The sequence below is a fragment of the Theropithecus gelada genome, chromosome 1 (assembly GCF_003255815.1).
Source record: "Theropithecus gelada isolate Dixy chromosome 1, Tgel_1.0, whole genome shotgun sequence".
Classification (NCBI taxonomy): domain Eukaryota; kingdom Metazoa; phylum Chordata; class Mammalia; order Primates; family Cercopithecidae; genus Theropithecus; species Theropithecus gelada.
The window spans coordinates 5,206,770-5,234,562 of NC_037668.1; the positions used below are offsets into that span (position 1 = coordinate 5,206,770).

Consider the following 27,793-nt stretch of genomic DNA (forward strand, 5'->3'; position numbering starts at 1 on the left):
GAATTGTGTCTTACTCAAATAAACTCTTGTGCCTCAGATTTTTCTTTAACACCAGGCTGAGAAGTTTCCAAATCTTCTGCTTCCCTTTTAGTTCTATCTTTAATTCATTTCTCTCTTCTTACATTTTACTATAAGCAGTCAAAAGAAGCCACACAGAACCTTCAACACTTTGCTTAGATAATTCTGCCAAATATCCTAGTCCATCACCCACAAGTTCTGCCTTTCATAAAATGTTAGGGCACAGAAACAATTCAGTTAAGTTCTTTGCCACAAGAATAGCTTTTCCTCCAGTTTCTAATACCATTTTCCTCATTTCTATCTGAGGAAGTATTGTATTTTAGTAGAGATAGGGCTTCGCCATATTAGCCAGACTGGTCTCGAACTCCTGACTGTAGGTTATCCACCCATCTCTGCCTCCCAAAGGGCACGGTGGTTCACGCCTGTAATCCTAGCACTTCGGGAGGCCAAGGCAGGTGGATCACCTGAGGTCAGAAGTTCAAGACCAGCTTGGCCAACATGACAAAACCCCGTCTCTACTAAAAATTCAAAAAATTAGCAGGGTGTGGTGGCACACACCTGTAATCCCAGCTACTTGGAAGGCTAAGGCAGGACAACTGCTTGAACTTGGGAGGCGGAGGTTGCAGTGAGCACCACTGCACTCCAGGCTAAGCAACAAAGCAAGAGTATCTCAAAAAAAAAAAAAAAAAAAAACAAAACCTGAGAATGGGTAAGGTATAAATAATAGAAATCTATTTCTTACAGTTCTGGAGGCTGAGATTTCCAAAATGAAGGCAACAATAGGTCTGATATCTAGTCTACTCTGTTCTAGTCTGATGTCTGTGCTTCCAATGGCTCCTTGTCCTCACATGGTGGAAGGGATGGAAGGGTAAAAAGAAATGCTGTGTAAAGCCTCCCTTGTAAAGCATTAATTCCATTAATGAGGGTGGAGCACTCATGACTTACTCACCTCATAAAGGCCCCACCTCTTAATAGTTAATATAACTTTGGGCATTAAGTTCCTACATGAATTTTGGAGGGGACACAAACATTCAAGCCATAGCACTGAGTGAAGGTGAGGAGTTGCGCAACACTGAACTTTCACTGCTTGCCAACCTGTGCTAGATATATGACATGTGTGAGATATAAATGTTTGTTGTTTAAACCACTAAGGATTTAGGGTCTGACTGCTGCGATACTCAGTGTTAATTGCCCTGAGTAATACAACTCTTATTATTTATTTAGTACCTTTTATGTACTTTGCTATGCAAAGTACTAGGCTGTGTGTAATAGTGATTTGTTACAATTCTGACAGTTGACTTCCCTTGCCAAAAACGAGTCATGTTCAGTATTCATTCTGAATTATGTTATCATCAACCTCACCAAATATGCTCAATGTTTTAAAAACAGTGGTTCTCGGCTGGGCGTGGTGGTTTACGCCTGTAATCCTAGCACTTTGGGAGGACAAGGCGGGTGGATCACCTGAGGTCAGGAGTTCGAGACCAGCCTGCCAACATGGTAAAACCCCGTCTCTACTAAAAATACAAAAATTAACTGGGTGTGGTGGCGGCCGCCTGTAATCCCAGCTATTCAGGAAGCTGAAGCAGGAAAATTGCTTGAACCCAGGAGGTGGAGGTTGCAGTGAGCCGAGATCGCACCATTGTACTCCAACTTGGGCAACAAAAGCAAAACTCAGTCTCAAAAATAAATAAGTAGGCCGGGCGCGGTGGCTCAAGCTTGTAATCCCAGCACTTTGGGAGGCCGAGACGGGCGGATCACGAGGTCAGGAGATCGAGACCACCCTGGCTAACACGGTGAAACCCCGTCTCTACTAAAAAATACAAAAAACTAGCCAGGCGAGGTGGCGGGCGCCTGTAGTCCCAGCTACTCCGGAGGCTGAGGCAGGAGAATGGCGTAAACCGGGAGGCGGAGCTTGCAGTGAGCTGAGATCTGGCCACTGCACTCCAGCCTGGGCGACAGAGCCAGACTCCGTCTCAAAAAAAAAAAAAAAAAAAAAAAAGTAAATAAAATAAAAACAGTGGCTCTCAGAAAGAAAGAAACAGTAGCTCTAAATTTGATACAAGTCTTGAAATTTTAGAGGGAAAAGAAAGATTTCAGGCTTATTCTAGAAGATTTAATTAGTTGAGACAATTAGGATGAGTCCTGATTCTATGGTTGAGTATTTAATCTGCCTGATTTTCCCCAGAGGTAAAATTAGAGATAACACTTTGCTACTAATGTCACGTTATTGTAATGATCAAAATGAGTTGACTATATAAATTTTGAGGCATATATATACAAATATGACTATTCTCATTGAACCTGAACATTGATTTTTATCGTATCACACTTGTGCTTTAATAAAAGGAAAACATAATGAAAACCAGGTAAGGCAGTCCAAAATGTCTTCACATTCAGAGTCTGTCTCTGAATCACTTTTGACTCTGAATCAATGTCTGCATTTTCTTTTCTTTTTTTTTTTTGAGACTGAGTTTTGCTCTTGTTGCCCAGGCTGGAGTGCAATGGTGTGATCTCAGCTCACTGCAACCTCTGTCTCCTGGGTTCAAGTGATTCTCCTGCCTCAGCCCCCCGAGTAGCTGGGATTACAGGCATGTGCCACCACGCCCGGCTAATTTTTTTGTGTTTTTAGTAGAGACAGGATTTCACCATGTTGGCCAGGCTGGTCTCGAAATCCGGACCTCAGGTGATCCACCCGCCTTGGCCTCCCAAAGTGCTGGGATTACAGACATTAGCCACTAAGCCCGGCCGATGTCTGTAATTTTCAACGCAATATTACAAGTGTGGCCTCAAGAGCACTGGTGATATAGCATTCCTTAGGCAGGTCTTCAGGTCTTCACTTTTTTTTTTTTTTTTTTTAGACAGTCTCATCCCTCCATCACCAAGGCTGCAGTGCAATGGCGTGATCTCGGCTCACTGCAACCTCCACCTCCTGGGTTCAAGCAATTCTCCTGCCTCAGCCTCCCAAGCAGCTGGGCTTACAGGTGCCTGCCACCATGCCCAGATATATATATATATATATATTTTTTTTTTTTTTTGTATTTTTAGTAGAGACGAGGTTTCACCATGTTGGCAGGCTGGTCTTGAACCCCTGACCTCAGGTGATCCACCTGCCTTAGCCTCCCAAAATGCTGGGATTACAGGCATGAACCACCGCTCCTGGCCAGACTATTTTTATCTGAGTTTTTCTTTCAAGCCTCTGACATCCAGTCTGCAAGTTTTGATGCTAATACTTTCTTGATCTTACAGGAAGGTGTCAATGGAAGGTTTTCAGGCAACAAGTGGGATTAATATAACTTGCTTAAATGGTACTTAAATGGACAAACTGAAAGGGCTATGAATTTCAGTTTTCCAGTCACGCCACCGGGATTAACAGTCAATCAAGTTTGGGCATGAGTAGACAATGACAACTACAGCACAACGGCTGAGCAGAAGAAGCAACTGTAAGACATCAGTTTTAAGACACATCAGTTTTAAGACACATCTTGGCCAGGCGTGGTGGCTCATGTCTAATCCCAGCACTTTGGGAGGTCAAGGCAGGTGGATCACAAGGTCAGGAGTTCAAGACCAGCCTGGCCAACATGGTGAAACCTCGTCTCTACTAAAAATACAAAAATTAGCCAGGCATGGTGGTGGGCACTTGTAATCCCAGCTACTTAGGAGGCTGAGGTAGGAGAATCGCTTGAACCCAGGAGACAGAGGTTGCAGTGACCCTAGATTGCGCCACTGCTCTGCAGCCTGGGCAACAGAGCAAGACTGTCTCAAAAAAAAAAAAAGACACATCTTGATTTCAGAGATATCACTATATATTTCTTGGGACAGATAAAATGCAGTAGTTATTTTATTAACACAAATAAAGGTATATAATAATAAGGCCCTGAGAACCTCAGCTACACAGGAACTGACAGATCATTCTTTCTTTTCCATCTCATTCTTAGCACTCTAATCCAAGCCTTTGTAATCTTAAATCTAGGACAAAGCAACAGAAGGATTTGGGGTATGGAGAAAAGAGAACTCATTTTGGTGTCTAAAGACCTGGATCTGAAGGCCGGGCGCGGTGGCTCAAGCCTGTAATCCCAGCACTTTGGGAGGCCGAGATGGGCGGATCACGAGGTCAGGAGATCGAGACCATCCTGGCTAACACGGTGAAACCCCGTCTCTACTAAAAATACAAAAAAAAAACTAGCCGGGCGAGGTGGCAGGCGCCTGTAGTCCCAGCTACTCGGGAGGCTGAGGCAGGAGAATGGCGTGAACCCGGGAGGCGGAGCTTGCAGTGAGCTGAGATCCGGCCACTGTACTCCAGCCTGGGCGGCAGAGCAAGACTCCGTCTCAAAAAAAAAAAAAAAAAAAAAAAAAAAGACCTGGATCTGACTCTCAGCCTTCAGTACTTTTAGGAGGTGAAGTCACTACTCTGGGGGAAATATCTGATTCAGAAGGTTTTTGGGGGGATATTTAATGTATGCAAAAGCACTCTGTAAACTGTAAAATCTCTATGCAGGAGGAAGAGAACTGGCTGCACTCTAGCCTGGGCGATAGAGTGAGAATTCCGCCTCAAAAAAAAAAAAAAAAAAGAAGAAGGGAAGAGAACTAATATTTGTTGAGTGCCAGGAACTGGGCTGGGTATTTGGGCATTATCTTATTTGATCTGATGTAAATGCTAAGGCATATTATGTCTGGATAGTCACCTTGCTAGCTAATCTATTCTGTGGTGGGGTTTTATTTTTCTTCTTCTTCCTGAAATAACCCTTTCATTCCCTTAAACCTTAAAACAGAAATCTTCTTTAGTTACTGTTCGTATCACAAACAAGTTGATGACTATGAGCTCATGACAAAGCTGCAGCCTCTCATTGTTGCCTTGTAGCAAGACACATTTGAAATAAGGGACCCTTAGGCTACCAGTGTGCTGTCTTCCCTGTGATTGTTCTATCAGAACTAGCCCCTGGGACCACGGCAGAAATTTTTTACTTATACTGGATAAAAATTCCAAAAATAGGCCTGGCGCCGTGGCTCACACCTGTAATCCCAGCACTTTAGGAGGCTGAGGCAGGCAGATCCACTTGAGATTAGGTGTTCAAGACCAGCCTGGGCAACATGGTGAAACCCTGTCTCTACTAAAAATACAAAAATTAGCTGGGTGTGGTGGCAGGCGCTTGTAATCCCAGCTACTCGGGAGGCTGAGGCAGGAGAATCACTTGAATCTGAGAGGCAGAGACTGCAGTGAGCCAAGATCACGCTATTGCACTCCAGCCTTGGTGACAGAGCAAGACTCCATCTCAAAAAAAATAAATAAATAAAATTCCAAAAACAATCCAAGATGCATTAGACAATTTATACAGATTCAGGATTCAGGTGCACAAAAAGTTGACATCCAAAAACTCTGGCCATAGAAACCAGAGATCCCAGTAACGAGATAATTTGGGGGCTGTAACTCTATTCAGAGGTAGAAAAGTTACTGGCAAGAAATTTAGTCCTAGGGAAGTATAAGTCAGGAACTCTTTTCCCATCCCCAAAGTCCTGATTACCTTTGAGACTTTTCTTTTGAGACAGGGTCTCACTTAGTTTTTTTGTTTATTATTGATTGATTGATTGACTGATTGATTGGTAGAACCAGGGTCTCACCTTGTTACCCAGTTTGGTGTCCAACTCCTGGCCTCAAGCAGTCCTCCCACCTCACCTCCCAAAGTGCTGGGATTACAGGCATGAGCCACCAAGCAGAGCTGAGACTGACTCTTTGAACTAAAGACCTAGTCTCCTCATTATCTTCTAGCTGGAAGAATTGATCATTGAAATGAAGTGAATCTTAATCTATAAGCTGGGTTGTAGATCCTAGCTCAGAGGCTAGAGGGTATATGAGGCACATTATTGCACCAGGCAAGTGAAATGCTATCTTGGCCTATTAATAGGTGGGGGTAAGGTGGAGTGGTGGGGGAGGTATTAAAGCAATAAACTTTATTATGTTTCAGATGACCTCAGGATGGGGGGCAAATACCTACACAAATTTGAGGAGTCCCAAGACCCATCTCATGGCTACCATCTTAGGACAGTAATGTAATGTTTAATTTCTAACTCAATGTAACATTCATATCATTCTCTGATTATTTTATGTACATCTACATTAATTTCTCACTAAGATTTTAAGCTTGAGGACAGTAATCACATCTTACTTTAAAAAATATTCTGGGCCAGGCACAGTGGCTCATGCCTGTAATCCCAGCACTTTGGGAGGCCGAGGCAGGCAGATCACGAGGTCAGGAGATCGAAACCATCCTGGCTAACACGGTGAAACCCTGTCTCTACTGAAAATACAAAAAATTAGCCGGGCGTGATGGCGGGCTCCTGCAGTCCCAGCTCCTCAAGAGTCTGAGGCAGGAGAATGGCGTGAACCTGGGAGGTGGAGCTTGCAGTGAGCCCAGATCACGCCACTGCACTCCAGCCTGGGTGACAGAAGGAGACTCCGTCTCAAAAAAAAAAAAAAAAAAAAAAAATTCTGCAGGCTGGGCACGGTGGCTCACACCTGGAATCCCAGCACTTTGGGAGGCCAAGGCAGGTGGATCACTTAAGGTCAGGGGTTTGAGACCAGCCTGACTAACATGGTGAAACCCTCATCTCTACTAAAACTACAAAAATTAGCCAGATTTGGTGGCACGCACCTGTTGTCCCAGCTACTTGGGAGGCTGAGGCAGAAGGATTGCTTGAACCCAGGAAGCAGAGGTTGCAGTGAGCGAGATTATGCCACTGCATGCCAACCTGAGCAACAGAGTAAGACTCTGTCTCAAAAAAAAAAAAAAATGCATGTATAATACGTAGCATAATTCCTTGTAAAACCCAGAAAATTTATTCTTTTTATTTTTTATTTTTTGAGACGGAGTCTTGCTCTGTTGCCCAAGCTGGAGTGCAGTGGCACGATCTTGGCTCACTGCAAACTCTGTCTCCTGGCTTCAAGTGATTCTCCTGCCTTAGCCTTCTAAGTAACTGGGATTACAGGCACGCAGCACCACACCTGGCTAATTTTTGTATTTTTAGTAGAGATGGGGTTTCACCGTGTTGGCTAGGCCAGTCTCGAACTCCTGACCTCATGATCTGCCCGCCTAGGCCTCCCGAAGTGCTGGGATTACAGGCGTGAGCTACCATGCCTGACCCAGAAAATTTATTAATGTCACCTTTTCCTATTTAACTCTGGCAGAGATTGTATCTTGTGTGATCTCTTTAAAGGTAAGGACCCAGATTACTTTTTGCCATCAACACATGTTTTTCCAAGAACCCAGCCGCTCCAGAAAATCTATTTTATTTGCAGAACTATTGCAAAATCTGACACTCCACTTCACTGGAATGCCCTTGTAATTGCCAAATGTTGTCTTGCCTCATGGAAATTCTTGGCCAGACTTATGGATTGCCAGACCTTGCAGCTGTTTACCCTTGAAGTCCAATTCTCCTATAATATCAAAACCAGTGACATTTCTTAATGACCTAATAAGAGTCGGCACTGAGCTAGTTGCCACTGAGGGTCTCAAGACATGATTGCTGCCCTTAAGTAGTTAAGAGTTTATATGAAGACAAACATGTATATTTCAATAGCATATTCAGACTTAAGTGATAATTTAGATAGAAGAGAAACAAAGGCGTGACACAGGGAAAAAAAAAAAAAAAGCCTATAAGGACTCACCGGAGGGAGACACATCAATTCTACCCTCTTGTTTTGTTGTTGTTGTTGTTGTTTTGAGCCAGTCTGTTGCCCAGGGTGGAGTGCAGTGGCGTGATCTCAGCTCACTGCAACCTCTACCTCCCAGGTTCAATCGATTCTCCTGCCTCAGCCTCCCAACTACCTGGGATTACAGACACCCGCCATCATGCCCAGCTAATTTTTGTATTTTTAGTAGAGATGGGGTTTCACCATGTTGGTCAGGCTGGTCTTGAACTCCTGACCTCAAGTGATCCAGCCACCTCATCCTCCCAAAGTGCTGGGATAACAGGGGTGAGCCACTGCATCTGGCCATTTATCTCTTGACCTGAAATTACTCAATGACACCATTGAGATTTCTGCCTTGAAAATGGTCCACGTCTTTTTTTTTTTTTTGCGACAGAGTTTCGCTCTTGTTGCTCAGGCTGGAGTGCAATGATGCAATCTCAACTCACCGCAACCTCTGCCTCCTGGGTTCAAATGATTCTCCTGCCTCAGCCTCCTGAGTAGCTGGGACTACAGGCATGCGCCACCACGCCTAGCTAATTTTGTATTTTTAGTAGAGATAGGGTTTCTCCATGTTGGTCAGGCTGGTCTCGAACTCCCAACCTCAGGTGATCCGCCCACCTCGGGCTCCCAAAGTGCTGGGATTACAGGCGTGAGTCACCGCGCCCGGCCCGGTCCACCTCTCTTTACTGCTAATTTTATGTATTGGAGCCTGTACTCTGTCCATTTTGTTTTTAAGTTTTCTAGACCTGGAAAGCATGAACTGGTACCAGGTCACAAAGATACTATTTGTGTTGTCACAACTTATTCTCTTCCTCTAGGATGTTGGGACAGAATATGTGGGATTTCTACTCATCTTCATCTTTCTCCCGGGAATTGGTCTTCACCAAACATACTTTTCTTCTGAGATGAAGAAACTTTGTCAAAAGCAGTCTAATTCAGTCTGGCCAACATGGTGAAACCCTGTCTCTACTAAAATGTATATATATATATATATATAAATTAGCTGAGCGTGGTAGCATGCACCTGTAATCCCAGCTACTGGGGAGGCTGAAGCAGGATCATCTGAACCTGGGAGGCAGAGTTTGCAGAGAGCTGAGATCACGCCACTGCACTCCAGCCTGGGCAACAGAGTGAGATTGTCTCAAAACAAAAAGACAGTCCAATAGCCACTGTCTCCTATTTCTTCACCTCATATTCCCTGCTCCCTTCTTAACCTTTCTACTTTGGTGACTTTATCTTTTTCCCTATGAGAATGAATGTTACCCCACTCCAAGTCTTCAATCAATGTGTTCTAAAAGGAGAGAAAGCCTAAGAGTATGAGTCAACTTTATTCCTGGTACTGAACTTTGTTTGTTCTCATGTTAGTTGCCCTAAGGAACAGGGAAGAGAAGCAAAAGGGAAGTGATTAACAGGTCAAACCTATTTGACTAATTTAAGAGATCAATGTAAAAGAAAATGATAACATACCAAACTCCTCTTGTATGCACATAAGGCATTACTAAGTATTTATTTTATGGTGCTTGACATGTTACAATTACCTTTTTTTCTCCTTTTTTTTTTGAGACAGTCTTACTGTATTGCCCTGGCTGGAGTACAGTGGCTTGATCTTGGCTCACTGCAGCCACCGCCTCCCAGGTTCAAGCGATTCTTGTACCCAGGTTCAAGCGATTCTTGTACCTCAGCCTCTCGAGTAGCTGGGACTACAGGTGATTGCCACAATGCCTGGCTAATTTTTGTTGTATTTTTAGTAGAGATGGGGTTTTGCCATGTTGCCCAGGCTGGCCTTGAACTCCCGACCTCAAGTGATCCGCCCATCTCAGCCTCCCAAAGCATTGAGATTACAGGCGTGAGCCATTGTGCCCAGCCACAATTGCCTTTTTTAACCTTGATGTTAGCTTTTTTTTTTTTTTGAGATGGAATCTTACTCTGTTGCCCAGGCTGGAGTGCAGTGACGCAATCTTGGCTCACTGCAACGTCTGCCTCCCGGGTTCAAGTGATTCTCCTGCCTCAGCCCTCCAGAGTAGCTGGGATTACAGGGGCCCACCACCACACCTGGCTAATTTTTTCTGTATTTTTAGTAGAGACAGGGTTTCACCATGTTGCCCAGGCTGGTCTTGAACTACTGGCCTCAAGTAAGCTGCCCGCCTTGGCCTTCCAAAGTGGCGGGATTACAGGTACGAACCACCGTGCTGGGACAGATGTTGGTTTCTTAAGCAGAAACAGAATCAGGATACCCCAGGAAGTCAACAGACATCTACCCGGTGGCCTCCTAGGTGAAAATGCTCTCCTTCAACTTACCAGGTGTGAGCACTATAACTGTGACCTGTCCTTCTATCTGGACTTTATATTCTAATGATTTATGTCTGCACCTATGTCTCCATTAGAATGTAACCTCCTGGAGAAGAGAATTCATTTTCTTGTTCATCTTTATTTCCATCTACATCATCAAGTGTTTCATGTACATGTTAATGTTCAAAAACATTTTTTTAATCAATCAATCAAACTTTGCCAAAGTGGTAGCTTGTCACTATTGCCTAGGTTTGTTGAAGTCTGCCACTCTTCATGCCAGCTAAGAATAATAACACAATAGCAGCTAACCTGTGAAAACCGTGAACATAGAGATATGGCAAGGAGTCATGTTGGAAGAATATTCATCCAGACCCTTGCTGAAACAGACCCAGAAAATGGCTCTGTGGAATCACATCCAGAATGGAGCCTATGGAGAACACCCATATTCAACAACAGTGGCTGACTTTCAGCACCCAGCAGACAGCCTCTGAGAGATTTTGTTCTGTGTCTCACCCTCCTCTTATGCAGTGAGGGAAGGGAGACTCTCTAGGCCAGGCAATAACCCTGAGAGGTTCCCTGACAGAGGATTGCTGAGAGACTGAGCAGATGTAATAGGAATGCCTCTGTTCTTCCCTCACTGCCTATTTTGGCCATCTCCCTGCTTTTAGACTTTGCAGTGGAGGGGCCAGAGGCTTGAGCCAAGTCAAAGATACAGGAGAAGGATCTGGAATCCACCTCAGTGGGTAGGGCCAATTAAGACAAGAGGGGTGTGCACAGAGGGAAATGTTCAGAAAACAAACCTCTCGCAAGAATCTGGAGGTATAACAGGGCCAGGTCTTAATACTGAGTTGGTGGGGGCTTCACTTTAATAGGTGAATGTTGGAAACAGGTGGGATATGGAAAGAAATCATAATACCTTGATCACCAGCTTCTACCAGAGGGATCTTGTCTTTTATTGCTGCTGTCAGTACTTTGGGGCCTCATGAGTGAGCTTGGCTGACTAGAACCCTAGTTGGCCTTCAGTGAAGAAAATTAGTAACTGTAGTTTGACTACCCTGATCTGCCCTACCCCTCTTTCCTAGCATCATCTAGAGAACACGCTAGGAAGAGGCTGTGGGTGTAATTGAGTGTATCCAGTGTTCTGTGTCCAGGTACCAGGAGCTCTGGGTCTACCTGAGATTCTTTCCATGTGGCTGAAAAGAGCTGGAAAGAGTGCGCCTTGATAGGCAGGGGCTCCAGTTCTCATTATGCTTTCCCAATGTGGCAGCTCCATAATGCTGGAAAAACTCTGTTCCCCCAGGACCCTCTTCCTCTTCTTTGTACTGTAAAGATGCAGGAGAGGAGTTTGTCCATACTGTTCTTTCTCTGTGATCTGCTGTGCAAGGTGTCATGTAGCACATGCAGGCAGTGAACATTCTTTCCTTGATTTTAAGCTCAGCAGTGACCCGGGGTTCAAAGGTTCTGGGGGCAACTGTCCTCCTTTAAGTCTTGGCTGCTCTACCTAGTAGAACTTCTACCGTTATCTTTCACAAGTTTTTATCATCAGGAAACTCCCAAGCATTCTGGAAGCTCTGCATGCAAGTGAGAACCACTGCTGTTGCTGTTGCTGTAGCTGCCTGAATCTATGGCAAAAAGCCAAGAAAAAAAAATTGCTTCACACCATGTGCACTGACTCCCCTGCAACTGGCACCGCCAGGGTGTCTGCAGAGCTATGTAAATCTTTCTCCAAGCAGTCTGTCTCTTTGGTAGCTACAGAAACAGTGTTTGTTATCCTTTAGTTTTTGGTAGACAGGCAAAAATCTGATGGCGACAGTCTCTGTTTCTGAAGTTGGAGAGCCAATCAGCAAAACCTTCAGAAAGGAGAAGGCAGCTTCAGCCAGAGGGATCTTGTCTCTTATTGCTGCTGTCAATACTTTGGAGCCTCAGTGAGAGGACTCCCTATGAAACCATGGAATTAAAGTTGTCCTTTCAGATTTTAACCTTGAGATCAATGCACAGTGGGTCAAAGTATAGTTATTCAAAGTCTTAGTAAAAAGGTAAAATGGCTCCCTGGTAGGCAAGATTATGCTATAATCTTAAAATAGGCTCACACCTGTAATCCCAGGACTTCGGGAGGCTGAGGCAGGCAGATCACCTGAGGTCGGGAGTTCGAGACTAGCCTGGGTGACACGGTGAAACCCCGTCTCTACTAAAAATTCAAAATTAGCTGGGCGTGGTGGCACATGCACGTAATCCCAGCTATTCAGGAGGCTGAGGCAGAAGAATCACTTGAACCCAGGAGGCAGAAGTTGCAGTGAGCCAAGATCGCGCCATTGCACTCCAGCCTGGGCAACAAGAGCAAAACTCCGTCTCAAAAAAAAAAAAATGTTTAGGAAGACAGAGTGTCTCAGAGGCAAATGCTGTTGGTGTTTATCCAAGTGTTTGTAGGTAAGAGGTTGCACTAGCCCGTTCCATTCTGGAAGTGGCTGCTTTGGAGTTGAATGGGTTTCAATCTATCATGGCCTGTAAATATTTATTAAATAGGCTGGGCACGGTGGCTCATGCCTGTAATCCCAGCATTTTGGAGGCCAAGGTGGGCGGATCACTTGAGGTCAGGAGTTCAAGACCAGCCTGGCCAACATAATGAAACCCCATCTCTACCCAAAAAAAACACAAAAATTAACTGGGTGTGGTGGTGCACACCTGTAGTCCCATCTGTTTGGGAGGCTGAGGCAGGAGAATTGCTTGAACCCTGGAGGTGGAGGCTTCAGTGAGCCGAGATTGCACCACTGCACTCTAGCCTGGGTGACACAGTGAGACCCTGTCTCAAAAAAAAAAAAAAAAATTGTATTAAATAAAACAGACTCCCTTGTTTACTCTGTAAGCAACCTACTCTTACCATCTGACTTCCCTAGTGCTGCTAACAGAACATGAATGTTTTGACCCTTGGCCATTATAGTTTTCTACTTCTATTCAAAATTTTATGAATAAACTGGTATTCTGCTTTTGAATACCAGCCACTTGAGTCTGCTTTGGGAGATACATCCATAATCTATGCGTTAGCCGATTGGATTTCTAAGCCTATATGGCTGTGGACCAGAACCTCATCCTGGTGAATCACCAAGGTAAGACCATACGGCAGAGGAACGTTTGGGGTCCATAAAAACTCCCTGACTGGCTGGTTGTCTGTATCCTTCCTACTGAGACTTCTAAAGTTATCAGGCCTAGTGAAGATTATATCTATATTCGAGGAATAGCAGGATAAAATTATGTTTGGGATTTTGGTTTGGAGTCAGAGAGACTTAGTGTACATCCTTCCATTTTTACCTTAAACAAATTGTCCAATATTTCTGTGCCTTAATCTTCTCATCTGTGAATTGAGGATAATGAGGATGTCTACTTCTTAGAATCATTAGAGAAAAAATGAAACAGCATGTTAAGTACTTCATGTAGTGCCTGACATAAATAGATGTTCAATAACCACTAATTTCTCCATGAGTAGAAAAACTCAAACTATTTTTTTCCTCTTCTCTCACACAACAACCAACACAGAAGAGTTCTGTGACCACTTTGTGGGGGATTTTCCCCACAGACCCAGCAGGCAAGTGATTCTGCAACAGACACCAGCTGAATGTGGATGTCCTGTAATTTAATTCAATTCTGACACTACCTGGAGATAGCCTCAGAAACCACAGGTTGAGGACTGCCTTTCAGATTTAAACCTCAGTTCGTAAGATTGCCCCCAACTTCTGAGGCCAATTGCAAGTTACAGGTTGTTTTACCTCTGCTTCAGAGACTCCATGACCCCCTCCTTGAGTTTGATTAATTTACTAGAACAGCTCACAGAACTCAAGGAAACATTTACTTATGCTTACTGGTTTATTATAAAGGATATTATGGTCTGGGTGCCGTGGCTGAAGCCTATAATCCCAGCACTTCAGGAGGCCAGGGCAGGTGGATCACTGGAGGTCAGCAGTTCAAGACCAGCCTGGCCAACATGGTGAAACCCCATCTCTACTAAAAATAAAAAAATTACCCAGGCATGGTGGCACATGCCTGTAGTCCCAGCTACTTGGGAGGCTGAGGCAGGAGAATCACTTGACCCAGGAGGCAGAGGTTGCTGTGAGCCAAGATTGTGCCACTGTACTTCAGCCTGGGTGACAGAGTGAGACTCTTGTCTTAAAAAAAAAAAAAAAAAAAATCATAAAGGATACAGATGAAGAGATGCATAGGACGAGGTACAGAAAAGGACACGGAACTTGCATGCCCTCCACAGGCTTGCCACCCTCTAGGAACCTTCATGTGTTCAACTATCTGGAAGTTCTCCAAACTCAGTTCTTTGGGGGTTTTATGGAAACTCCATTATGCAAGCATGATTGATTACATCTTTGGCCATTGGCGAGCAACTTAATTTTCAGCCCCTCTTCCCTCCCTGGAAGCTGGGGGCTGGGGCTGAAAGTCCCACCCCTCTAATTATGCCTTGGTCTTTCTGGTGACCAGCCCCGAGCCACCAGTAATCTTATTAGCATACAAAACTCATCACTTTGGAAACTGTAAGCCTTTTTTAGAAGTTGTAGGTCAAGAAATGGGGTTGAAAACCAAATATATGTATTACAGTATCACACTCCTTTTTTATAGCTCTCACTAGATGCCAGGTATTGTGCTGAGCACTGATAAACTTGTCCAAAGTCAAACACTTGGCAAGTGGTAGAACCAGGAGTTGAACCAGGCCAAAGCTTATGTATTTGACTAGTGGGTTAAACTGTCTCTGACAGTTTAACAAATATAGCAAAACTTGCAGTTCCAAAGTGTTCTGTGCCTTTTAAAGGAATAGATTTGGAAGAATATATATTTATTCCTAAGTTTACTTGAAGCTCTTCTTTTGGAATTACCTGAGAAATCCGTGATATATTTTTTGAACATCCTTAACAAGGACAAATTTTTGTTCTTTAAGATTTGATCTTCTTAATAACCACAACTTGCTTAGTGACAAGCACAGTAAATAAGGTGGAAAGTCACAATAGGTGTTTTAGTCCACTTTTTGTTGCTATAACTGAATCTGAGACTTGAGAATTCATGAAGGACAGAGGTTTATTTTTTACAGTCTGGAGGCTGAGAGATTCAAGAGCATGATGCCAACATTTGGTGAGGCATCTTGGCATCATAGCAAGGCAGAGGGCATCAATCACATGGTGAGAGGGCAAGAGCATACATGTCACCTCAGGCCTGTCTTCCTCTTCTTTTTTTTTTTTCTATCTTTTTGAGACAGTGTCTCATTCTGTCACCCAGGCTGGAGTGCAATAGCGTGATCTTAGCTCACTGCAACCTCCACCTCCCAGGTTCAAGCAATTCTCCTGCCTCAGCCTCCTGAGTAGCTGGGATTACACGCATGTGCCACCACGCCTAGTTAATTTTTATTTTATTTATTTATTTTTTTGAGATGGAGTAGTATCTCCTGAGTAGCTGGGATTACAGGCACACGCCACAATGCCTGGCTAATTTTGTATTTTTAGTAGAGACAGGGTTTCTCCATGTTGGTCAGGCTGGTCCAAAACTCCCGACCTCAGGTGATCCGCCCGCCTTCGCCTCCCAAAGTGCTGGGATTATGGCCGTGAGCCACCGTGCCTGGCCATTATTTGGTATTTTTAGTAGAGACGGAGTTTCACCGTATTGGCCAGGCTGGTCCGGAACTCCTGACTTTATAATCAGCCTGCCTCGCCTCCGAAAGTGCTGAGATTACAGGTGTGAGCCGCCACACCTGGCCCTCTTTGTCTTCTTTTAAAGCCAGTCACATCTTGGAGGCCCCACCCTGTTGACCTTACCTATTATCTAATCCTGATTACATCCCAAAGGCCCCACTTCTAATCAACATATGCGTTAGGGATTAAAGTTTGCAATACATAAAATTTGGGAGACACATTCACATCATAGCAATACGAAATACCGTCTTTGGTGGAAAAACATGTGGCTTAGAACGCAATTCTTTTTTTTGAGACAGAATCTTGCTCTGTCGGCCAGGCTGGAGTGCAGTGGCGCGATCTCGGCTCACTGCAAGCTCCGCCTCCCGGGTTCACGCCATTCTCCTGCCTCAGCCTGCCGAGTAGCTGGACTACAGGCGCCCGCCACAACGCCCGGCTGATTTTTTGTGTTTTTAGTAGAGACGGGGTTTCACCGTGTTAGCCAGGATGGTCTCGATATCCTGACCTCGTGATCCGCCCGCCTCGGCCTCCCAAAGTGCTGGGATTACAGGCGTGAGCCACCGCGCCCTACTAGAACGCAATTCTATGGTTTTGATGGAAGTAGCAAAATACTACATCACAAATCAGTATCTATTGTTGCTGACTTTACTTTCCTATCACATTACCTTGTATTAGATGAAGTAAAGAAATATGAGTTGCCGGGCGCGGTGGCTCACGCCTGTAATCCCAGCACTTTGGGAGGCTGAGGCGGGCGGATCACAAGGACAGGAGATCGAGACCATCCTGGCTAACACGGTGAAACCCCGTCTCTACTAAAACTACAAAAAATTAGCCGGGCGCGGTGCCGGGCGCCTGTGGTCCCAGCTACTCGGGAGGCTGAGGCAGGAGAATGGCGTGGGCCCGGGAAGCGGAGCTTGCAGTGAGCCCAGATCGCGCCACTGCACTCCAGCCTGGGCAACAAAGCAAGACTCCGTCTCCAAAAAAAAAAAAAAAAGAAAGAAATATGAGTTTATATTAGTAAATTAGGTTCTAGAAATGCATTAAATTGTTGTAACTAAAAATTAATTGATGGATAAAGCTTGGCTCACTGCAACCTCTGCCTCCTGGGTTCAAGCAGTTCTCTGCCTCAGTCTCCCAAGTAGCTGGGAGTATAGGCGCTCGCCACCACGCCCAGCTAATTTTTGTATTTTTAGTGAAAACAGGGTTTCATCATCTTGGCCAGGCTGGTCTTGAACTCCTGACCTCGTAATCCACTTGCCTTGGCCTGCCAAAGTGTTGTGATTACAGGCATGAGCCACCGCACCCAGCCTGATAGATTTCTTTAAATTTTTAATATGTAATCACAAGGGGAAAGAATTCAGTTTGTTCTGTATTGTAGCAAGGATAAGAAAAGTAGGTGTTGATATAGATTTTAGATCAGAATAAAAAAGAACTGTGTAATAGTGACCAAAAACTAAAAGTCACATGAGGTTTCAGCAAAAAGAGATTCCCCATCACTTGAGGCATTCCTGCAGAAACAAACAGAAGGACAAAATAACTTATTTTTCCCCAACTTATTCTTTCTTCCCAAGAGACAGCTTAAGCCATGATGGAGCTGATGGCTGGTGGAGCCTTATCAGATCGTATTTATCATCATTACCATCATCTGAAAGCAACCTTGAAGCACTCATAAGTGCTGTGAAGCTAGGGTGACTAATTTTCCAATTTGCCCAGGACAGAGAAATTTCCTGGTGTGTGGGACTTACTCCAGTTTTAGCATTGGGAATGTCCTAGCAAACTGAAAAGAGTTGATTACCTCTGAGCTGAGGGAGTTTTAAATAAAATGGGTCCGTTAAGACATGATTGAGACAAACATAAAAGATATGCAGAGAGTCAAACCTTTTTTGTTTGTTTGTTTGTTTGTTTTTGAGACAGAGTCTTGCTCTGTTGCCCAGGCGGGAGTGCAGTGGCGTACTCTTGGCTCACTGCAGTCTCTGCCTCCCAAGTTCAAGCGATTCTCCTGCCTCGGCCTCCGGAGTAGCTGGGATTACAGGCATGCTATCATGCCCGACTAATTTTTGTAGTTTTAGTAGAGATGGGGTTTCACCATGTTTGCCAGGCTGGTTTCGAACTCCTGACCTCAGGTGATCCTCCTGCCTCAGCCTCCCAAAGTGCTGGAATTACAGGTGTGAGCCACCGCACCCGGCCTGTCAAACCTTCTTTGAACCAACATATGAATAAATGAAGGCATTAACTTTTCTCTCCCATGTGAGTGAAATTTGTAGGTATTTGAAGCTTACTCTTCAAATGCCAACAAATGTATACTTACTAGATTTAAAATGTCCTGAGACACATTAAGTATAGTTCCCTATGATGTTTATCAAAGAATATAAAAGATAGATTTGCCTTTTTTGTTTGTTTTTTGAGATTGAGTTTCGCTCTTGTTGCCCAGGCTGGAGTGCAATGGCACAATCCCAGCTCATCGCAACCTCTGCCTCCTGGGTTTAAGCGATTCTCCTTCCTCAGTCTCCTAAGTAGCTGGGATTACGGGCATGCGCCACCACGCCTGGCTAATTTTGTATTTTAAGTAGAGATGGCGTTTCTCCATGTTGGTCAGGCTGGTCTCAAACTTCTGACCTTAGGTGATCTGCCTGCCTCAGCCTCCCTAGGCATGAGCCACCGTGCCCGGCCTTTTTTTTTGAGACAGAGTTTTGCTCTTGTTACCCAGGCTCGAGTGCAGTGACGCAATCTCGGCTCACTGCAACCTCCACCTCCTGGGTTCAAGCAATTCTCCAGCCTCAACTACTGGAGTAGCTGGGATTACAGGTGCTCACCACCATGCCCAGCTAATTTTTGTATTTTTAGTAGAGATGGGGTTTCGCCATATTGGCCAAGCTGGTCTCGAACTTCTGACCTCAGGTGATCTGCCCACTTCAGCTTCCTGAAGTGCTGGGATTACAGGCCTGAGCCACCACGCCCGGTGATTTGACTTTTTTGATAATATATCAGTAAGTAATGACAATTGGAATATAGGGCAATAAAGCAAAATAGTTAAGGTTTGAAGTATGACAAAGGTTGTTTTGAGCTTGCTTCTGTCAATTACTATACATGTAGCCTTTGCCAAGTTACTTTATCTGGGTTTTGGTTTTCTCAGCTGTAAACTGGGAATAATAACTACACTATTACATAGACTAGTGCCCAGTAGGCCATAATAAGCACCCAGTAAATAATAAATGGTAGGAATTTTATAATTGTTGTTAATAACTTCCAGAATTATTGTCTGGGCTAAATAGCTGCAGTCTTGACCTCCCAGGCTCAAGTGGCAATCAATCCTCCCACCTCAGCCTCCTGCATAGCTGGAACTTTAGCCAAATGCCACTATGCCCAGCTATTTTTTTTATTTTTTAAATTTTTTTTAAGTTTTTGAGAGATGGGGTCTTACTATGTTACCCAGACTGGTCTCAAACACCTGGACTCAAATGAGCCTCCTGCCTTGGCCCTCCAAACTGCTGGGATTGTAGATGTGAGCCATCGTGCCCTGCCACGCGTGCTTTTTGATAGCTCATTTATATCTAGGCCCTAAACTGTATTCCAAATACTTGGGAGTTCTGGAATACCACACTACCTCTAAGTGCGGTATTATAAAAATTGATTAATCTGACATTTTTACCAGCAGTTTCAAGTTAAAATGTTCATTTTCAAATATAATTTTACAAAGGCTCTTCTCTTTGTTCTACAACCCATTTTGTCCAAAAATTTCTTACTCTTCTCTTAATGTTCCTCAAATACGGAAGGACCACTTGGACACTGAACTTTGCTTTCTCAGGGAAGCCCAGGAGAAGAACATTCCTAAAGCACAAGAATGAGACTTTTAAGACAGTAATTGCTTTTCCCCTTTAACTTTACCCTTAATCTTATACTGAAAAAGCAGTAGATAAAGGGGCATGCATGATCCTAAAAGAGAAGGTGCTATGTGAATAAAGGAACGTGAAGGCACATTTGACACGGCTTGCAGACTTTCTCTACCCGTCTCTCTCCTCCACTTACCTGCAGAACTGACGATGCCACCTCAAATCTGTTGGTCACCATCCAATCAACTACACTCCTTACTTTAGGACTGGACACAGAGTCCCCATTAAAGTCATTCTCTTAAATCCATAGTACTCCCCTAAGGTGTTCCCTTAGAGAGAGTAAATACTTCAGAAAAACAGATAAAGTCAAGAATACTGGCATTATTCACATGTCTATTTGAAAGTTGTGGATTTTTTTTAAATCTCGCCAGTCCAAAGTAAACCTATTTGAAAGTGACCACTGAGAGTTGGCCTCCTGTCTAAAGGTTTAGCTGTAAGTAAACAATCTAAAAAAAAAAAAAAAAAAAAACTAAAGACCTTGTTTTTGTTTTTGATCACACTGTTCAAAGAAGGTTTTTTGTGGGTGAAAGTTCACTAGGCTGAAATAATAGAAACATTGGAGAGTGGAATATGACCTTTACCCTTAAAGCAGGGGGCCTTAGTTTATTTTTGCTAGCCTCCTTCATGGGAGAACGTGGACACTGCTTGTCTCACTTCTCAGAATATTTTGCAAGTTGATCGGCCGGGCATGGTGACTCACGCCTGTAATCCCAGCACTTTGGGAGGCCGAGGCGGGCGGATCACGAGGTCAGGAGATCGAGACCATCCTTGCTAACACTGTGAAACCTCATCTCTACTAAAAATACAAAAAAATTAGCCGGGCGTGGCAGCATGTGCCTGTAGTCCCAGCTACTCGGGAGGCTGGGGCAGGAGAATCACTTGAACTCGGGAGGAGGAGGTTGCAGTGAGTCGAGATCGCGCCGTAGCACTTCAGCCTGGGTGGCAGAGCAAGACTCCATCTCAAAAAAAAAAAAAAAAAGATTATTTTGCAAGTTGATATTTGATATGAGGAGAACCAACTGAAGATAATATGTTAAGCAGTTGGGCATCTATCTAGGTCTAGGAAAAGTGGGAACAAATTTCAGAAGGGCTGGTCTTCACTTGACAAATAACCTCCCAAATCATCTGTAATGATTAAAAAGCAAAAGGAGGCTGGGTGCGGTGTCTCATGCCTGTAATCCCAGCACTTTGGGAGACCGAGGCAGGCAGATCACAAGGTCAGGAGTTTGAGACCAGCCTGGCCAACACAGTGAAACCCCATCTCTACTAAAAATACAAAAATTAGCCGGGTGTGGTGGCATGTGCTTGTAGTCCCAGCTATTCGGGAGGCTGAGGCAGGAGAATCACTTGAAACCCGAAAGGTAAGGCCGGGCACGGTGGCTCAAGCCTGTAATCCTAGCACTTTGGGAGGCCGAGACGGGCGGATCACGAGGTCAGGAGATCGAGACCATCCTGGCTAACACGGTGAAACCCCGTCTCTACTAAAAAAATACAAAAAACTAGCCGGGCGAGGTGGCGGGCGCCTGTAGTCCCAGCTACTCGGGAGGCTGAGGCAGGAGAATGGCGTGAACCCGGGAGGCGGAGCTTGCAGTGAGCTGAGATCTGGCCACTGCACTCCAGCCTGGGCGACAGAGCGAGACTCTGTCTCAAAAAAAAAAAAAAAAAAAAAAAAAGAAACCTGAAAGGTGGAGGTTACAGCAAGCTGAGACCACGCCATTGCACTCCAGCCTGGGTGACAGAGTGAGACTCGGTCTCAAAAAAAAAAAAAAAAAGCAAAAGAAGGCGGGGTGCAGTGGCTCACACCTGTATTCCCAGTACTTTTGGAGGCAGAGTCAAGTGGATCACCTATGTTCAGGAATTTGAGACCAGTGTGACCAACATAGTGAAACCCATCTCTATTAAAAATACAAAAAATTAGCCAGGTGTGGTGGCACACACCTGTAATCCCAGCTACTCGGGAAGCTGAGGCAGGAGAATCGCTTGAACCCGGGAGGCGGAGGTTGCAGTGAGTCGAGATCGCGCCGTTGCACTCCAGCCTGGGTAACAAGAGTGACTCTCTGTCTCAAAAAATTAAAATAAAATAAAAAATAAGTAAAAATAAAAAGCAAAAAGTAAGAGGAATTTTTCCACTCCCATGGCTCTGTATCTATCTTGCTACAGATTGCTATAAAAACCACCCAGAAGCCGGGCGCAGTGGTTCACGCCTGTAATCCCAGCATTTTGGGAGGCCAAGGCAGGCAGATCACGAGGTCAAGAGATTGAGAATATCCTGGCTAACACAGTGAAACCCCATCTGTACTAAAAATACAAAAACTTAACTGGGCGTGGTGGCACATGCCTGTAATCCCAGCTACTTGAGAGACTGAGGCAGGAGAATCCCTTGAACCGGGAGGCAGAGGTTGCAGTGAGCTGAGATGGCGCCACTGCACTCCAACCTGGGCGACAGAGCAAGACTCCGTCTCAAAAAAAAAATAAAAGAGAAACCACCCAGAGCTGAAAAAGAGAATACAGCTATTCTGACCCATCCTCTGATTTAAACCTTACTTTTGAACCTTTATTCAAGAGATAGCAATAAGAACTTAATCCTTCATTACTGAGACTCTAAGGGAGGTCAAAATTACAATTTCAGGAGTATAAAGCTAATTATTAATACATGCCCATGAGTTTGCCTGTGTGTTTTGGTTGGGGCAATGATAGGTCCTAAATTATCTGGAAAGGTCCAGATTTCGTATTTTATTTCATAAGTCCTTTATTCCTCAGATCATGAAGCTCAGAAAATTTTCAATTGGAAACTATGATTATTTGAGTTATAGTCTCATAAGCTCTACTAACAATAATGATAAACATGACTGGGTGTGAAGGCTCATGCCTATAATCTCAGCACTTTGGGAGGCCAAGGAGGGTGGATCACCTGAGGTCAGGAGTTTGAGACCAGCCTGGCCAACATGGTGAAACCCCATCTCTACTAAAAATACAGAAATCAGCCGGATGTGGTGGCATGCGCCTGTAATCCCAGCTGCTTGGGAGGCTGAGGCAGGAGAATGGCTTGAACCTGGGAAGCAGAGGTTGTAGTGAGCTGAGATCCTGCCACTGCACTCCAGTCTGGATGACAGTGCGAGACTCCGTCTCAAGTAAATAAATAAATAAATAATGATAAACAAAGCTGTTTTAGGCTAAGGAAAGGCTGTTGAAGAGCAAATAGTCATCTTCCAGCCCATTATAACATTTTACCAACATAGTAACAGTCATATCCCCTATGTGGTTTTAATGCATACTAAAAGAATAGGGGCCGGGCATGGTGGCTCACGCCTGTAATCTCAGCACTTTGGAAGGCCGAGGCGGGCAAATCACGAGGTCAGGAATTCCAGACCAGCCTGGACAACATGGTGAAACCCCATTTCTACTAAAAATACAAAAATTAGCCGGGTGTGGTGGTGCACGCCTGTAATCGCAGCTATTCGGAGTAGCTGAGGCTGAGGCAAGAGAATCACTTGAACCTGGGAGGCGGAGGTTGCAGTCAGCCAAGATCGTGCCATTGCACTTCAGCCTGGTCAAGAGAGCGAGACTTTGTCTCAAAAAAAAAAAAAAAAAAAAGAATACCACTTAGCATGACTACTGCTAGAATTAGTCTCTCTTAGTCTCTCGCCTTACTCTAGTGTAGGTGGAGGGTTATCATTTTATGTCCCTTCAGAGTTATCACCCTAGTACTTGGAAATTGCATGCTGTTCCCGGGTGCCTAGTACATCATATGCTCCCCGCCAACCATCTGCTCCATCATGGGTCCCCCACTCACTTAATTGCAGATCACGGCCCCAAACTCCTGGACGCACTTCTTTTGTAGGATATTATTCCCCGTGATGGGTGTAGCGTAAGAGTAAATGTGAGGCAAGGCACAGTTTTCTTTAGTTCTTCATCCCCTTATTCTCTACACCTTCACCACATAAGGTAGTAGTATAAGTCTATTAGACTTAGTGAATGGTTGAAGTAACTGAAGGAAATAATACTTTAGGAAGAGGGAAAAATTAAACATAACACAATCTGCTCTGGTTGCACAATTATAGTGCATTTGATAGGTAGGAGCTCTATTTAAACTGTCTTCCTAGAAATCCCATCAATACTTTCACTTAATCTCATTCATTAGGAACTTAGACTCATGGCCACACAGACTCACTGCTTTAAGAATAAAGTCTATATTCCACTCTCAAATTTCTCATGTCACTATGGTTTTAGCTTAATGAACTTTTACCACAAAAGACTCTACAAGGGAGGCGAGCAAAATGAGTCCCTTGTCCTGCAACTACCACCATAAGAGGAAGTCAGGTGTTGGGAAACAAAATGAGATTAGTTATACTAATTGATCAAGTTAAGGATTTCTTTGTACATCCAAGTTTTAGTTTATCAATGGTGGTCTTGCTAAATGACCTTTCTGATTGTCCCAGGAAAGCTAACAAGATATTACTTCCTTCCCAAGGGGTTGCCTTGTAGAAAATCTAATTTATAATCTTTTTACCTTACCCACAGGTCTGCCAGCCCTGCCATTTCCTAACTTCTGCTGTGTGGCCATCCACCTACCTTTGGGAACCTCCAATCAATACCCACAGAGTTGCTCTCATCCTGGGAACTCTCTCTTGCCTCTTCCCGTGGTTCATTCTCCAAGTCTGAGTTATTTGGTCAAAAAAAACCCAAATGCTTCAGAAAACTCTCGCACACTTGTCATAGCTTTTGATGTTCCAGGCCACAGAAGAGTCCAGGTTGGTACATGGACCCTCCAAGTGTTTGTTTCCTCACCACTGTGAGTGACAAATATGCCTCTTTATCCTTAAAATTGTCCAGCCAGTAACTGTTGGAACACACTGACCTAAATCCACACATGCAAACACACCTTTCAAGGGCAAATGTTAATTCACAAAGACAATTGTAAAGCGTAAACTAAAGTTCACAAATGAGAGCTGCCTTTGAAGTGAATTCAGCCCACCGACATCTTTGATTAGCACCATGTGTTGTTGCTGTTTTAAATTTTTATTTGTTTGTTTAGACAGAGTTTCACTCTTGTTGCCCAGGCTGGAGTGCAATGGTACGACCTTGGCTCACCACAACCTCCGCCTCCTGGGTTCAAGCAGTTCTCCTGCCTCAACCTCCTGAGTAGCTGGGATAATAGGCATGTGGCACCATCCCTGGCTAATTTTGTATTTTTAGTACAGACAGGGTTTTTCCATGTTGGTCAGGCTGGTCTCAAACTCCTGACCTCAGGTGATCCACCCACCTCGGCCTCCCAAGGTGCTGGGATTACAGATGTGAGCCACCATGCTTGGCCCTTAAAATTATTTTTAATGTCTTTAGAACAGGCATGCAATTTCGGACGGGTACAGTGGCTCATGACTGTAATCCCAGCACTTTGGGAGGCCGAGGCAGGTGGATCACCTGAGGTCAGGAGTTGGAGACCAGCCTGGGCCAACATGGTGAAACCCCATCTCTACTAAAAATACAAAAATTAGCTGGCCATGGCGGTGGGCACCTGTAATCCCAGCTACTCAGGAGGCTGAGGCAGGAGAATTGCTTAAACCCAGGAGGTGGAGGTTGCAGTGAGCCCAGATCGCACCATTGCACTGAGCCTAGATCGCACCATTGCACTGAAGCCTGGGTGACAAGAGCAAGACTCCATTTAAAAAAAAAAAAAAAAAAAAGAAGAGCCATGCAATTTCCATTCCCCACCCACCGCCGTCTCTACTCCTCCGTATTATATCTGATTGCTTCACCCATTTATAGTACTAGCCTGTCCTCTGAAATAATTGGAGTTTCAGATCCCTGAATCTAAACCTGTAAGCGGGAAAATAGATATTTTCCTAATGCCCTATAATACATAAACATGTTTCCTTTTTCTCCTTCTGCTTTTATTTTTTTGAGATGGAGTCTCATTCTGTTGCCCAGGCTGGAGTGCAGTGGCGCAATTTTGGCTCACTGCAACCTCCACCTCCCAACTTCAAGTGATTCTTCTGCCTCAGCTTCCCAAGTAGCTGGGACTAGAGGCACCTGTCACCACACCCGGCTAATTTTGTATTTTTAGTAGAGGTGGGGTTTCACCATATTTGCCAGGCTGGTCTCGAACTCCCAACCTCAGGTGATCCACCCATCTCAGCCTCCCAAAGTGTTGGGATTACAGGTGTGAGCCACTGTGCCTGGCAAGAAGGAACATTTATGGGTGGTTGGGTGTAGTAGTTAAGAATGGTTCCACAGAGGCCAGGCACAGTGGCTCATGCCTGTAATCCCAGCACTTTGGGGGGGCCAAGGTAGGTGGATTGCCTGAGGCTGGGAGTTCGAGACCAGCCTGGACAACATGGTGAAACCCCGTTTCTACTACAAATACAAAAACTTAGCTGGGCGTGGTGGTGGGCACCTGTAATCCCAAATACTCGAGAGGCTGAGGCAGGAGAATCGCTTCAACCCAGCAGGGGGAGGTTGTAGTGAGCCGAGATTGCGCTATAGCACTCCAGCCGGGGCGAAAAGAGTAAAACTCCATCTCAAATAAATAAATAAATATGGAAAGGGGGATAGCTAGAACGAACTCTGCAGTGCTGGATCAGAATTGGAAATATCAATGTGAGCACATAGTTTTATAAATTGTGTGTGTGTGTGTGCATATGTGTGCATTTGTTTGTGTGTATTAGTGTGATAGTCTGTCCTCTGAAAGGGCCTACAAGCTATGATACTCCAGTACAAATTAGTACACCTAGAACCCAGATTGTTCTAAATACAATTCTCCCTAAAGGAACCAGGGTTTTCTTTTTTGTTTTGTTTTTTTTTTGAGACAGAGTCTTGCTCTTGTCACTCAGGCTGAAGTGCGATGCTTCAATCTTGGCTCGTTGCAACCTCTGCTTCCGGAGTTCAAGCAATTCTCCTGCCTCGGCCTCCCAAGTAGCTGGGATTACAGGCACCTGCAACCACGCCAGGCTAATTTTTATATTTTTAGTAGAGTCTGGTTTCACCATGTTGGCCAGGCTGGTTTCAAACTCCTGACCTCAGGTGATCCACCCACCTCAGCCTCCCAAAGTGCTGGGATTACAGGCGTGAGCCACCATTGTGCCCGGCCAGGAACCAGGGCTTCTTTTTTTTTTTTTTTTTGAGACAGAGTCTTGCTCTGTCGCCAGACTGGAGTGCAGTGGCATAATCTTGGCTCATTGCAGCCTCCACTTCCCAGTTTCAAGTGATTCTCCTGCCTCAGCCTCCCAAGTAGCTGGGACTACAGGCACCTGCCACCATGCCCAGCTAATTTTTGTATTTTTAGTAGAGACGGAGTTTCACCATGTTGGCCAGAATGGTATCGATCTCTTGACCTCATGACCTACCTGCCTCGGCCTCCCAAAGTGCTGGGATTACAGGTGTAAGCCACCGCACCTGGCCCTTTTTTTTTTTTTTTTTTGAGACAGAGTTTCACTCTTATTGCCCAAGCTCTTGGTGCCCCGCGACCTCCGCCTCCTGGGTTCAAGCAATTCTCCTACCTCAGCCTACCGAGTAGCTGGGATTACAGGCATGCACCATCACACCCAGCTAATTTTGTATTTTTAGTAGAGACGGGGTTTCTCCATGTTGGTCAGGCTGGTCTTGAACTCCCGACCTCAGGTGATCCACCCCCTCCAGCCTCCCAAAATGCTGGGATAACAGGCGTGAGCCACTGCAACCAGCAGGGCTTCTTAAAGGAATTGCTGATTTCAGGGCTGGTGCTAGGAAGATACAAGATAAGACTGGACTATCTTATAACCGGAATGTCTTATTGTGCCATAAAGTTAGGAATCTCAAAAAATTTTGGGAACATGTCAAAAGGGCAGTTTGAAGAGACTCCCACTGTCCACATCAGGGGCAATTTGAGGATCACAATAAATACTGTCAACAACCCATTCAATAAAATAGAAATCTGTGCATCCATTCTGGTATAAATAAATAGTCAAGCAAATCAGGGAGAAGAGAAAGTTTTTTCTTACAGTACAATGCCAGCTAAAAAATATAGAAGAAATGACAGAATAATAAAATCACCATTTGACAACCATCATAGTAATAATTGATTCTTTTAAGAATCATCAAATGATGCTAAAATTAGTGGTAAAAGTTTTGCGAGGAAGAGGATTTTTTCATTTTCATTTTAATTTTTATTTTTGAGACCAAGTTTCTCCCTTGTCACCCAGACTGGAGTGCAATGGTGTGATCTTGGCTCACTGCAACCTCCACCTCCCTGGTTCAAG

At 44.5% G+C, this 27,793-nt stretch overlaps 1 long non-coding RNA gene across 1 annotated transcript in view; it reads left to right on the forward strand.

Moving 5' to 3' along the window:
• LOC112621055 overlaps positions 1-24,491 on the forward strand; it is a 60,349-nt gene extending 35,858 nt beyond the window's left edge. Inside the window, exon 3 of the long non-coding RNA XR_003118651.1 lies at positions 24,081-24,491. This is a non-coding gene — a long non-coding RNA (uncharacterized LOC112621055). The remainder of the gene's footprint in view (positions 1-24,080) is intronic.
• The last annotated feature ends 3,302 nt before the right edge of the window (positions 24,492-27,793 follow it).